The sequence below is a fragment of the Danio rerio genome, chromosome 9, assembly GCF_049306965.1.
Source record: "Danio rerio strain Tuebingen ecotype United States chromosome 9, GRCz12tu, whole genome shotgun sequence".
NCBI classification, from domain to species: Eukaryota; Metazoa; Chordata; class Actinopteri; order Cypriniformes; family Danionidae; genus Danio; species Danio rerio.
Window position 1 is genome coordinate 30,392,865 of NC_133184.1, and position 13,285 is coordinate 30,406,149.

General features: G+C 35.0%; 1 long non-coding RNA gene across 3 annotated transcripts in view; it reads left to right on the forward strand.

Moving 5' to 3' along the window:
* Window positions 1–870: 870 nt before the first annotated feature.
* LOC101884827 (uncharacterized) overlaps window positions 871–13,285 on the forward strand; it is a 100,648-nt gene continuing 88,233 nt past the window's right edge. For 2 of the 3 annotated variants that reach the window (XR_012385448.1, XR_012385447.1), the window contains exons 1-3: window positions 871–930; window positions 1,295–1,372; window positions 3,526–3,630. This is a non-coding gene — a long non-coding RNA (uncharacterized lncRNA). Of the gene's footprint in view, window positions 931–1,294; window positions 1,373–3,525; window positions 3,631–5,211; window positions 7,815–8,497; window positions 10,222–13,285 lie in introns of those variants that run through there. The other variant, XR_002457237.3, reaches the window with a different exon arrangement.

The window sequence follows — 13,285 nt, forward strand, 5'->3', positions numbered from 1 at the left end:
GGATGTCAGGCAATGTTTGTTGAATGGCAGTGGTGCTGACGTGATCCAGTGCTGGTGTAAAGCAATTATGCTGTTTTTACACTTGACTGGGTTTCACTTTAAAGAGTACACAGATATCAGTGGGAGTATATTTAAAAAAAAAAATGAAATACAAAAGCACAAGCACAAGTCATATGAAGTCATTTGATGCCCAAGAATCAACATATATTCATAAGTTAAATGTTTTTCTTACAAAATATGTTTGGTCATTAAAGTGAGTATTATAAAGCTGCTGTTGCAAATGTTCTTAATTGCTCCTTTACCATATATTTGATCAAAATTAAAACCTGTAAACAAGTGAAGTAAATCTCATGTTAAAAATAAAAATATAATTTAAATCTTGGTTGAGTTCAGCTCCGGTTTTCCTGACAGTCCAAAGACATGCACTAGGCTATAGGTGAATTGAATATTCTGGTGTGAATGCAAGATGTATGGATGTTTCCCAATGCTGGGCTTGTGGCTGGAAGGACATCCGCTGTGTAAAACATATGCTAAATAAGTTGTTGGTTCATTCCACTTTGACGACTCCTGATTAATAAAGGGACTAAGCTGAAAATGAAGGAATGAATACTAAGTGTTCCGTAGGCTGCATAGAAATGATAAACCTTGAGCCTCAAACAACAAGGTTCCTTCTCTTTATTTAAATCTTGTTTAAACAACAGACCACAGAAAAAATATATGAAAAAACTCACTGTTGCACAACACCCCTAGTATCTGGATCATAATAAGCAGCGTTTGAGTGGCTACAACGTTTCCTAGTAAAATGACAACAATGCTGAACATGTTTCTTCATGGTGGGACTCTTATTTTGAAAACCGGACACAGCTCGTCGAAGAATGCTTGGAAAAGGTGGATGTCTGTTTGTTCAGCGGCATCCTGAGGATGCATAAGGTGTGTTTAACTCTTATTAAACTATTTATATTATGTCGTGAAACTGGCTGTATGCCTGTAAGTCTTTAATGAACAAACATTGTGTCTTATTCAGCCCTTAAATAATATCAATAAACTCGATAAAACAAAGCTTCTTGTCATCATTCTAATGGGGTGATGAGACAGTAAAATGACGATCTGTTTACGTAGAGTTTGTCATTGATTTCTGTCTTTGTTTCATTTACATTAAATCCACAAAATAAAAACCTAAACCAATCCCCACAACACATAACACAACTTGAAACAGTTGTTATTTGACAAGATATCTGAATATGTCAAATTCTTTTTTTGCGACTGAAGTGATTATTTTGCACGTGTATTTCAGAGTACATACTGCTGTGTGAGTGACTGATGTGAGCCACATGAGCCTCAGAGCAGAATATTCATGACCCTTCTAAATAAGGTAAAACAGTTGTCTAAGGCCATTTCATACACTGTAAAAATTATATGAACAATTATAATGATAGTATATGTTTTAGTTCATTGTTACTTATTAAACTAAGTTAATCAATTTTAAACTTAATTTTATAAGTTACTCAAGCTGTTTTAGGTCTGTTTAACATAATATAAGTTCAATGGACTCATAAGGTTTATTGATGTTTAATATATTGTCATGCTTAGTGTAATATATTCTAACTGCTTGATTGCTTGTTTCATTACAAGGCATTCATTGTGATGTTGTCTAGCTTTAATTGATTAAACTAGACTAAATGCAATTATAAATATAATGCAACAGGAGAAACATTGGTCATGAGAATCTTACGTTTTAACGTTTTAAAAGTTAAAAAATTAATAATTTATTTACAAACAGCAAAACCATTAAAAGTGATGATCTATCTTTCTGTCTATGTAGCGCCCTCACCGCCTGATGAGGGACAATAATGTTAATAAAATCACAGGAAACACGGAGCTGCTGCTGCTTCACGTCAGAGTCTGTGTATTGTTTTTTTTTTAAATGAATGCACTTAAAAGTATACTTTCACATTGTAGAACAACATATGTAAACATCTTCACAGATATTATATACACATATCACAAAATAATCACATACATATTCCCTGCACATTACTGCTATAAATTACTATAAAGTAATTATGTGATTCTTCCTAAATAAACTATTCACAGTTTAATTATTCTATAACACACACAAAGGCATATAACCGACCTACACATATATCTCTCTTTATATATACATTGTAACCAACTATGGGAAATAATAGCACTTTGTGACTTTATAATTACTTTTGTAACAATATTCCCTTTGTTAGTTGTTATGTTGATACATATAATATACATTCACTTGACCGTTACTACAGTTGGCATTTAAATCATCATATCATCATGTTACCGTTGGAATTACAGTGCAGAGCGTATATATATACAGTTAATACGAACTCTTTTATATATTAATATACACTATCAGGTTAATTTAATAGATGACACTTGTTGCTTTCACATCTCTAACGTATATTCAACACATTTTGATAACGATTTCAATATTTCATACCTGATGAGGGACAATAATGTTAATAAAAACACAGGAAACACGGAGCTGCTGCTGCTTCACGTCAGAGTCTGTGTATTGTTTGAGCAGCAAGCCCCTCCCCCTCATTAAGTATGAAGTAGAAGTAGCCAATCGGAAACATGTAAATCATAGCATCACATTACATTAATTTAAAATATTTATTTTCTATTTTCTACTTAATAAAACGAAATTTTACAGACTAGAAAGACAAATTAACTTTGTTTTTTAATTTCTAATAATTCGTAACCACTTCATCTACAGGGTGTCCACGGGGTCTTTAAAAAGTTCTTAAAATGTCTTAAATTTCAAAAACAAAATTTTAGGCCTTAGAAAAATCTTAAACTCACTGAAATATTGTGTTGTATGTCTTAAATAATATTAAACAGGTCTTAATTTTCCTCTGTCCAAGTAATGCTACCCAATTGGGCCGACATCCATCCAATCACCAGCAATCCATCTTAATAAAATCAGGGAAAGAAAACTAAAAACAATTGCACAGTTTTTCGTGATAATATCTATCTATCTATCTATCTATCTATCTATCTATCTATCTATCTATCTATCTATCTATCTATCTATCTATCTATCTATCTATCTATCTATCTATCTATCTATCTATCTATCTATCTATCTATCTATCTATCTATCTATCTATCTGTCTATCTGTCTGTCTGTCTGTCTGTCTGTCTGTCTGTCTGTCTGTCTGTCTGTCTGTCTGTCTGTCTGTCTAAACTTTCTATACATATATACTGTACATCTTATATTTTTCTAACATACATACACGCATTCTGTTCTATATTCTAACTGACCAGATTTGATCTACTTTTTTTATTTAAAAAGAAAAGCATCCAAACTTACACTTATATTCTATTTTTTTTTTTTTTACTTTTTATCGTTGTACTCTGTGTACTGTGTTAGACTTACTGTGACTTCTTGTAACAATTACTATTGTTAGTCATTTCTAAATTGTATTACATTTATTGGCCTAATTTTCAGTCTGCCAAAAGATTAAATGTAAATATATTTTTCAGAATCAGCTCCACCAATTTGAGGATTGCAAGAACTGAAGTATGCAAGCTATATGTAGAAATCACATCATTTTACTGTACCTCTACCCAGACCATCAGTACACCCAGGTATGTGCCCTTTCTGTAAAACTACAAGCCATAAAAAGAACAAAGAAACCCAAGACAAGGAGTCTAAAAAGTCAATAAATTCAATATTGTATTCTGACCTGCTTCTGAAAGTGCACAAAAGAAAGACCAATGGCCATGCTGTAGATGATCCTAAATAAATGAGTTTATTTATTGTTTTTGTGTTTCTGTCATGCTTGATGGCTGCTCTTATGATGAGCCAAGTATCATATATCAGTTGGTAATCAGAAAATAGTTGATATTGTGTGTCTGACAGTTGTTGTCTGGAACGGAAATAACTCTCATCCCTCTATATTAATAACTCTCGTCTTATTTATATACTCTACTGCCAGTTTATATTTGTTCACTTTTTCTCTTGTACTTCTCACTGGTTAATACTGTCTCCACAATATAATTTTTGAATCTATAGATCAAAGACGACTAATTTTTAGATTATGTCGAATTAAGGATGATGGATTTTGCATTTAATATGCATGTTCTCGAGTTCATCTATTAGCATAAGTCATGCATTACCATATGCCATAAATCAGTTTCTATTAAAGCTCGTATTTCTTGGATTCGCTGAATCATAAATTAAATTTTATTATTTGTGTGGATAGCTTATAAACAGAAGAACTGGGCTCAGAAAAAATGTAGCCTGTGACTGATTGTAGTAAATTGTTGTAAGTAATGTGTTAGATTGCAAACTTCAAGTAGTGTAATCTGTCTAGGAATTACTTTTAGAAATATTAAATATTTTTTGACATCATAAACATTATATGACACCGGGATTTCCTAAAACAATAAATTATCATTAAAAAGTATACATTTAAAATAATTTTAATTTAAAAAATATCTGCACTTCATGTGGACATTAATCGACAAAAAAAAAAAAAACAAAAAAAAACTGCAAATGTGTTTTTATTAATACCTGAAATGTTTAATTTTGAGGGACTTATATGAGAAAAAAATATAGGAAAAAATATTTTTGGTCAAAAGGTTTGAAAAATGGCAATATCTGCATTAAATAGTCTCATGCAAAAGTTTGGGCACCCCTGATCATTTTCATAATTGCAAGCCATAACCTGCTGGCCTTTCAAATCAGCAAATTAATTTTGATATGTTTTATACCCTATGGCCAAAGCAACATTTAAGTTCTGACATAACATTATTTAATCAATAGATGCAATGCCATTAAAGTCATAACAAAAACAGACTGGTGCAAAAAATTCGGACAACCCAACAAAATAATGACATCAATCTTTTGTACAGCCACCTTTTCTTGAAATAACAGCCTGTAGAAGCTTATAGCCAAGGATAAGGATAAGGATATTTTGAACCATTATTCCTTAAAAAATTCTCCAGTTTAAGTTTTACGCGTGCCGAGGGCGAAGAATCCTTTTCAAATCAATCCATAGATTTTCGATGATGTTCAAGTCTGGAGAATGGCATGGCCATTCTAGGACATTGTATGGTGTCTGACCATGAATTCCTTGGTACTGTGCTTAGGGTCATTGTCCTGCTGAAACATCCAACCCTGGCATAACTTCAGTCTTTTGACTGATTCTTGAATATTGCTCTTAGGAATCTGCTGATACTGGGTGGAATCCATGCAACCTTCAACTCTGACAAGGTTTCCGGTACCTGTGCCTGCCACACATCCCCACAGCATGATAGACCCTCCTTCATATTTGATTTTTGAAAAGTGTACCATGGACAGTGACATTATCAGCAGCAAGATGTTCTTGGAGCTCTTTGGAGGTGGTCTGTGGTTTGTCTGTGATTATTCTAACCGTTCTTCACTTTTGCTTTTAGATAATTGTCTTGGTCTAGCACATCTTTCCTTCACAAGATCTGTTCCGGTGGCCTTCCATTTTCCTACTGTATTTCTGACTGTGGAGATAGAGACTTGAAACCTTTCTGATAGCTTTTTGCATCCTTCTAATTCATGTTGGTGATTTTCCTAGTTTTTAGGTGATTAGGAAGTTCTTTTGAGGTTCCCATGTTGCTACTTTCAGGTTCACAATAAAGAGAAGCACAACAAGCAATCAGCTATCTTAAATATCTTTTTTCAGGATTGGCTGCACCTCTGTAAGGATTGTGAAGTTATATATATAAATCAATTTTTTTGTTGTAATCAATCAGCAGTAAACGACTACAGGTTTTGAAACGCACAAAAGAGAAGGTACCCAAGCTTTAGCATAAACTATTTTTTAGCTTTAATTTAATTTTACACATTTTAATACTGCTACACTATGGATTTCTGTCTGAAAAACAAGATCATCTAACTTTCTCTACAAACCGAACGGCATTTCGCTGCAATCTTCTCTTATAAAGAAAGTATGCAGCCACAGAGGGGTGCTCAAACCTTTGCATAAAACTGTAGTCAATAATATATAAGAAAATATAACAATGACATTGTCAACCTTTTTCAGGTTTAAAATATTTTGTTCTTTTTACATCGCCAGGGTGCTTGACAGGAGCAACCAGAGATGTCTGACATTGTATGACATTCAGAGACAACAAAGAGATCTATAAATTATGAATAATTTAGTGAGAAATTTGTAGTCTTGTAATCTAGATTGCATGCAATCAAATATTACCCAGCGCTGCTAATAAAGTAATGTGGTGTAATGTAGTTCATTTAAATGAATGATTTGCATTTAATACATGGCAAACTGGATTAAGCCAGGAATTTTTCTTTAAGCATTCAAATTATTCATTTATGGGCAATTTCAGCTCTCTTATAGACACCTCTAGAGCAAGCATTACAATGGTGTAATCACTCCCACCGCTATGACACTTGTTCTGCAGTCTACAAAGTATCCTTGACCTCCTCCATTATTTCATCAAGGAGAAGCCACACAGCCTTTCTGGACTGCACTCGTGTTTTGGCCACAAACGAGCTTCAACAGTTTTTACTCGTTATTCCTCTCCACTCCCCTTTTGTTCTATACTGAAAATGGACGTACTTGTGCAAACAGCAGATCTACAAGGTCATTACTTGTTCTCCATGACCGCATGATCCTTTATAAGAAATGTGTGTGCGGTGGGAATGACTCATTGTTAAAATCCTGGATGTATTTCTATTGTGTCTTTTCACATGCTGGTTATGTAAATATGTCACAGTCATTACACTTTCCTGCCTGTTTTCGCTAGCCTGGTTTGAGAGCACAGTCCACAGTAATATGTGGTTCCCTAGGTGTTAGTTAGGGGTTTATATGCAGTGCCATATGTGCTAATGTGATTAGTGTTACATGTGGGTCTCCACACTGATATGTTTGTGTTTGTGTGTGCGTGTTTAATGGGGTTTCAAGATGCGTTTGGCACCTGCCGTTTTGTACTTTCAATTATTAACTTGGCAGATGTCTTATGCAGAGTGACTTGTCTTTTATCAGTATGAGTTTTCTGGCAGGCAAGCACATGACCTTGACATTGAGGAGCTGCAGTAAGTGTTCCATGACTACAGCTTACGTATAGAGAAAGTTCTGGAGCAGTATTAGGGTTCAGTTGTTGATCCCATGATGGTAACTATATAATTCTTTAATATGCAATCCTTCTCTTAACGTCTGTAATATAGCTCTTTTACTATTTACCTGTGCAAGAAGACATGGAATTATAATAGTATTATACATGTACAGAAAGTCATTTTAGTAAGTGTAGAGCAAAGAATTATCAGCATTGCTACAGTAGCAGGTCTTCAGATCACTAATGAACAACATCTTACAAGGTCTAAGTCAGGATGCAAGGCCTTTTTACACTTATAATTAAAAATGCAACTAATAGTGTATTCAGCATATTATTTTAGTGATATTTCATTAATTTTCCTTCGGCTTTATTCATGAGGGTTGCCACAATGGAATTAACCTGCCAATATGTTTTTCACAGTGAATGCTCTTCCAGCTGCAACCCAGTACTGGAAAACATACACACTCATTCACACACATACAGTACACTATGGCCAATTTAGTCTATTCAGTTCACCTATACCGCATGTCTGTGGGGGAAAACGGAGCACCCGGAGGAAACCCATGCATACAATGGAAGAACATGCAAGCTCTACACTGAAATGCCAACTGAGCAGATGCTCTTCTAGTTTCAACCCATTACTGGGAACCATCTATACACACTCATTCAAACGCATACACTACGAACAAATTAGCTCATCCAATTCACCTATTCCGCATGTCTTTGGACTGTGGGGGAAACAGGAGCACCCTGAGGAAACCCGGAGAGAACATGCAAACTCCACACTGACCCGAACCAGCAACTTTCTTGCTGTTAGGCGATCGTGCTACCCACTGCACCACCATGACGTCCTGGATTTAGTTTATAATGATAATGATATATTTTTATTTGACGCATGATCTTTACATTGGACAAGCTAATAGTTTTTACTATTGGTAATTCAGGCTTTGTGAAACTTCACTGGAATCCAAAATCCAAAAGCTTATTTATTACAATTTAAGGTTGTGGGTCAAAAAACGTGTTTTGAGATATGTTTATATATAATTATCTATATTTATATTTGGGTGGCACCAGACTGATCTCACAAGTAAAAGTAAGTATTTTACGTTTAGTCAGTTTAGTGGCTAATTGTTACGAATTCAAGTTCAGTCGTGTGAAAATGTATGTTTTTTAAAAAGGAGGCGTGGCACCCAACCCCACACCTAACCCCAACCGCCATTTTGTGATGAGCAAATTGTACTTAATTGTATGATTAGATTTTACGAATTCATACGAATTAACCACTAAATCAAAAGTCGTCTCACAACAAGAAGCTCGAGTCAGTTAGCATTTCTGAGTAGATTTTGCATGTTCTCCTTGCGTTAACATTGGTTTCCTGCGAGTGCTCCGGTTTCCCCCACAGTCCAAAGACGTGCTTTAGGTAAATAGAGTGGAGGAACTATGACTTCACTTTGTAGGCTAATCGGCTGCTACTGTAGCATAAAACTGGTTCCCTCGTAAAAATCCCTATGGGATTTTCCCATAGGCTTTTTGAAGATTGCAAATAATAAGCTCTGTGTTCAAACACTGTTCATTACACTTACACGTTTTGTCCAGCCGGAAAATCCTCACACGAAAATACAACTTTGAGCACTTTTTGATCGTAAATCCAAACGCAAATACTGAAAAGCTAACATTAGGCTATAAATGGACTACAGAGCCATCGGGGCGCTCGTCTGTGACGTCAGCCCCACCCTGCTACAGACAACTTATCAAGCTTATTTTTAGAAATATTGTATGTGACAAAGAGTTGACCTCTCTGTTTATTATATTATAATCCACGGTATATATTATAAACAAATAAATACGCAAAAACACATAGACCTATGTGCCTTTTGGATCGTTTTTTTATGTGGGAAATATATGTTTTGCTTCATGATTGTTCTAAAAGTTTTAAAACTGTGTGTATAAATCTGCCTACATTATCATCAGACATATTTAAAAAAAGTGTATCGCTCACGTGCACACAGCCCGCTTATCTTAACAGACGACAGAAATGAGGCATGAGGGACAAGTCTATCAAATACCTGCAAGTTCCATCATGGACACAGAGCAACATTCAATATTCGTTTTTTTGTCACAAAGAACAGTGAAAAGCAGCCCATACGGTCACATATGATATACATTTTATGGAGGAGTGTAAATATGGCAGTTAAGACCGAGTTAAATGTGTTCAGCTGAAGAAAAAAAGATGAAAAATCACTAGATCACGTGAAAATGACAGTTAACATGCATGTATTTTTACACATCTATTCATACGTTTGCATTACTGGGAGCAGGAAAGGGACAGGCTGCAGCAGTAAGCAGTATCTTCATAATATTGTTTATTAAAATAAATGATCAACAAATGAATCTGTCTCAACAGCCTTTTCAAGTGAAGGAATTATCTACACACAATCTGAATTCCCAATTAGAATAATACTACAAACTATAAAATACTATTCATGAAAATACCTAAATAACAGACAAATCCAAATGCCCAACACAAGCGAGCTGTGCGCCAGACCATGTCAGCACGATGACGTATAATGTCCCCGACACCGCCTGTAGTCCCATTTAGCAACTTGATAGCAACCGTCTTTTTGAAGAAGCATAACCAATTTAAAAATTCAAGAGTGTGTGATGTGTTTTATGTCATAGAACAAAACGTGAAAGTATCTTGAGTTTGTGTTAGCCACAAACCTTATTTAAGCGATTTTACTGAAACCCTATTGAAAAAAACCCATTGACTTTGGGACGAGGGAACCGGAACTGCTAAAATGCTAACTCGCTTCCGGGTTTTTGCATACAAATTGGCGTCATAGTTCCTCCACTCTATTGGATCAACTAAATTGGTGGTGTGTGGATGTGAGAGTGTATGGGTGATTCTAAGTGCTGGGTAGCAGCTGGAAGGGCATCTGTTGTGTAAAACGTATGCTGAAATAGTTGACGGTTCATTCCACTGTGGTGACCTCTGATAAATAAGGGGCTAAGCCAAGGAAAAGTTAATATTTACTTTTTATTTTTACTTTTTTTTTTACATTAATGTTCATTTATATGTAATTATTTGTGGTGAGGTTAATAAACATCTTTGAGAGGTCAAATAAAGTGTCGTCAATGTTAAGTCCTATAATGATTTATACAGTTTAAAAGTTTTTCTCCATTATTTATGGGTTGAATTATTTCAGTGTGCATTTCTCATGCTTCACTGTGCAACCGTGTCATTTTACCACTTATTTGTCTTTAAATATTTCAATATTAATGATGGAATGAAGTTTAGTCACAGGTATGGGTTGCAACACTTGTTGAGACTTTGATATGAGTCTGTATAGAAGGCCTCTGGCCTGTTTTTGACCTGATGACGTACATGAATATTTATCAGAATACTGGTCTCCTCTGTCACTAACTCTGATATATGACACCTATGCTCTGGTGGAAAGCTGATTGATTATGTGTGCTGCATTACTAATTTATGGTTCTAAACTGAGGGCTTTAGGCCCGGGTTTCCTTTCTTATTTCCAGCGTTTAAATAATGAATTTCTATTTTGTGCGACTTGTTCATTGCCACATTTCTGTCACTCGGCTCAGATGAATTGCGTATATCTGACCCCTTCCTTTGTGCATTTGAAGGAGTACCCACTCTGTGCGGATCCTGACTGCAAGCATTTGGGTTCCATTATGATCCTCTTTTTCCATCTGTTATTTTCAGACGTGCACAACCATCATGTAAATTCGAACTCCACTTGATTCTCCACTTTTGCCAAGTCAAAACAGCAAGCTACTCATGAGAGCTGGATCACCATTACTCTTGCCCGTGCACTCACTTCCAATTTTCTGTGTTTCCTCACCGGGATCCTAACAGCTGTTATCTGAGCTACAGCCAAAAGCTGCTGCATTTGGGGATGCATTAAGCACCATGTGCGTGTTTAGTAGTCACTGCTGTACTTGAGTAATGCAGTCTTTGTCTTAGTAATGACCTGTTGTGTTGACCGTGGCCTGACTTTTGTTGATGCTGAGAGAAAGAAGATTAAATCATGTTAAACAGCTTTAACCCTCTCCATAAATCACAGAGGTCAGTCAGCCTAAAAGGATATGCTCTGAGTAATAAGATATTTCTTCAATAAACATTTGAACATTTAAACATTATAAATTAATCAAGCTTTGTTACTTAGAGGGGTCATGAACTAAGAAATCAAGTGTCTTGATGTTTTGACATATAAGAGGTCATTATATAGGTTGATTCAAAAAGAATACTACAATTTTGAAAATCGTGAACCCTGCAATGAAGAAGCTCTTTCTGTCATCAATTTAAGGAAGCTGTGAAGTTTGTTAAGTACTCCAGGTTCCAATATGTTTCTTTGATTAAATATAGATTTTCAAAATTGTGGTATTCTTTCTGAATCACCCTGTAGTATGAAAACAACCTTTAAGTTTCAGAACTTATACTGAAGACAATCTGTCAAAACGACAGGTTGTGGAGTGTGCCACTTTTTTATGTAAAAGTGTGTCTACTATGCCTACTATGCCTTCACTTAAGATCATTAGCTAAGAAACTTAGTAATTTGTCCACTTCAGTTTGCCATGGATTCATTTGCAACTAGGCACTATTTGATGCTGGATTTTCAGGAAGATTGACATTTAAAGACAACGCTTTGTGGACTATATTGAATCTGACATTAATGTCGCACCACCAGTTCAAATCATGACTGAAAAAAAAAGTTGACTAAACCTAAAATTTTAAGGCAGCTTTTTTGATTTGACTCAACTGTTAACCCAAGTACTGCACTTTACTCGATTAAGGTTGAGTTTTAAGTCAACAAAAATAGTAATAATAATAATAATAATCATAATAATTTATTTTTATTTTACTTTTTTAATTAATTTATTTATTTATTGCAGTGAGCATACAGAGGAACAGTACTGTTGGAATCAATTTCAATATTTTTTCCAGCTTGTGAGAGATCATCAAAATCAGTTCTTTTTCAAGATATATAAAAGTGTGCATGGTGCATGGTGGCTCAGTGGTTAGCACAGCAAGAAGGTTGCTGGTTGGAATCCTGGCTGGACCATTTGGCATTTCTGTGTGAAGTTTTCACGTTCTTCCCGTTTTCGTTCTTCGAGTTTTATTCTTCGTTCTTCGAGTCAGGGTGCTCCAGTTTCACCCACAGTCCAAAGAATTTAAGGTTGAATTAACCAGGTAAAGGTGAATTGAATAAACTAAATTGACCAAAGTGTGTGTGTGTGTGTGTGTGTGTGTGTGTGTGTGTGTGTGTGTGTGTGTGTGTGTGTGTGTGTGTGTGTGTGTGTGTGTGTGTGTGCGTGTGCGTGCGTACATACATGCATGCATGCAAGAATGAGTGTGTATGGGTGTTTTCCAGTACTGGGTTGCAGCTGGAAGGGCATCCACTACATAAAACATTTGGTAGAATAGTTGGCAGTTCATTCCACTGTGGCAATCTCTAAATTAGAGACTAAGCCAAAGGAAGACGAATGAATGAATTATATCTAAATATGCTAGGTGTAATATTGACAGTGAGTGGTTGAACTGGATTTTGCACTTCAAATTCAAAATGTTTTTTTATATTATATTATATTATATTATATTATATTATATTATATTATATTATATTATATCATGACACAAAGCACACATTTTAATGCTGAATAATTAGCTGTTGCATGTTTTCTACATTTCTACAAACATAGTATTTTTCTGCTTCAAAAAAAAACTGCATATACAGAACAGTTAAAGCAGAAGACAACAAAACGTCTTTGCACTAATAATGTACAGAAGAGTATTGTATTCTAGTGGTGATGCTAATGCTATAATTAGTTATGTTTTATTATTTGTGTTCTGAATGGGACTTTAATCTTAAAATGTAAAGATGAGACAAAAGATCGTTGTGCATTTGGGTGGGTTTAGAAATTTCTGATGGAAAAGAAGCTTACCATAAAGGGTTGGACTGACATGAGGGCAAATAAATAATGACAGAATTTTCATGAAGAGATGAGTTAAAAAAAAAAAACACATAACCCCTAGGGATATAATTCATTTTCTATTTCCTCTCATCTCATCATGTTCTAAATTCTTGGCCTGCCTCTAGTTACATTTTGCACTTTTTTCCGTGGCAGATGGCTGATTAGATTTGGAAAATGAAAGATTACAGCTAAC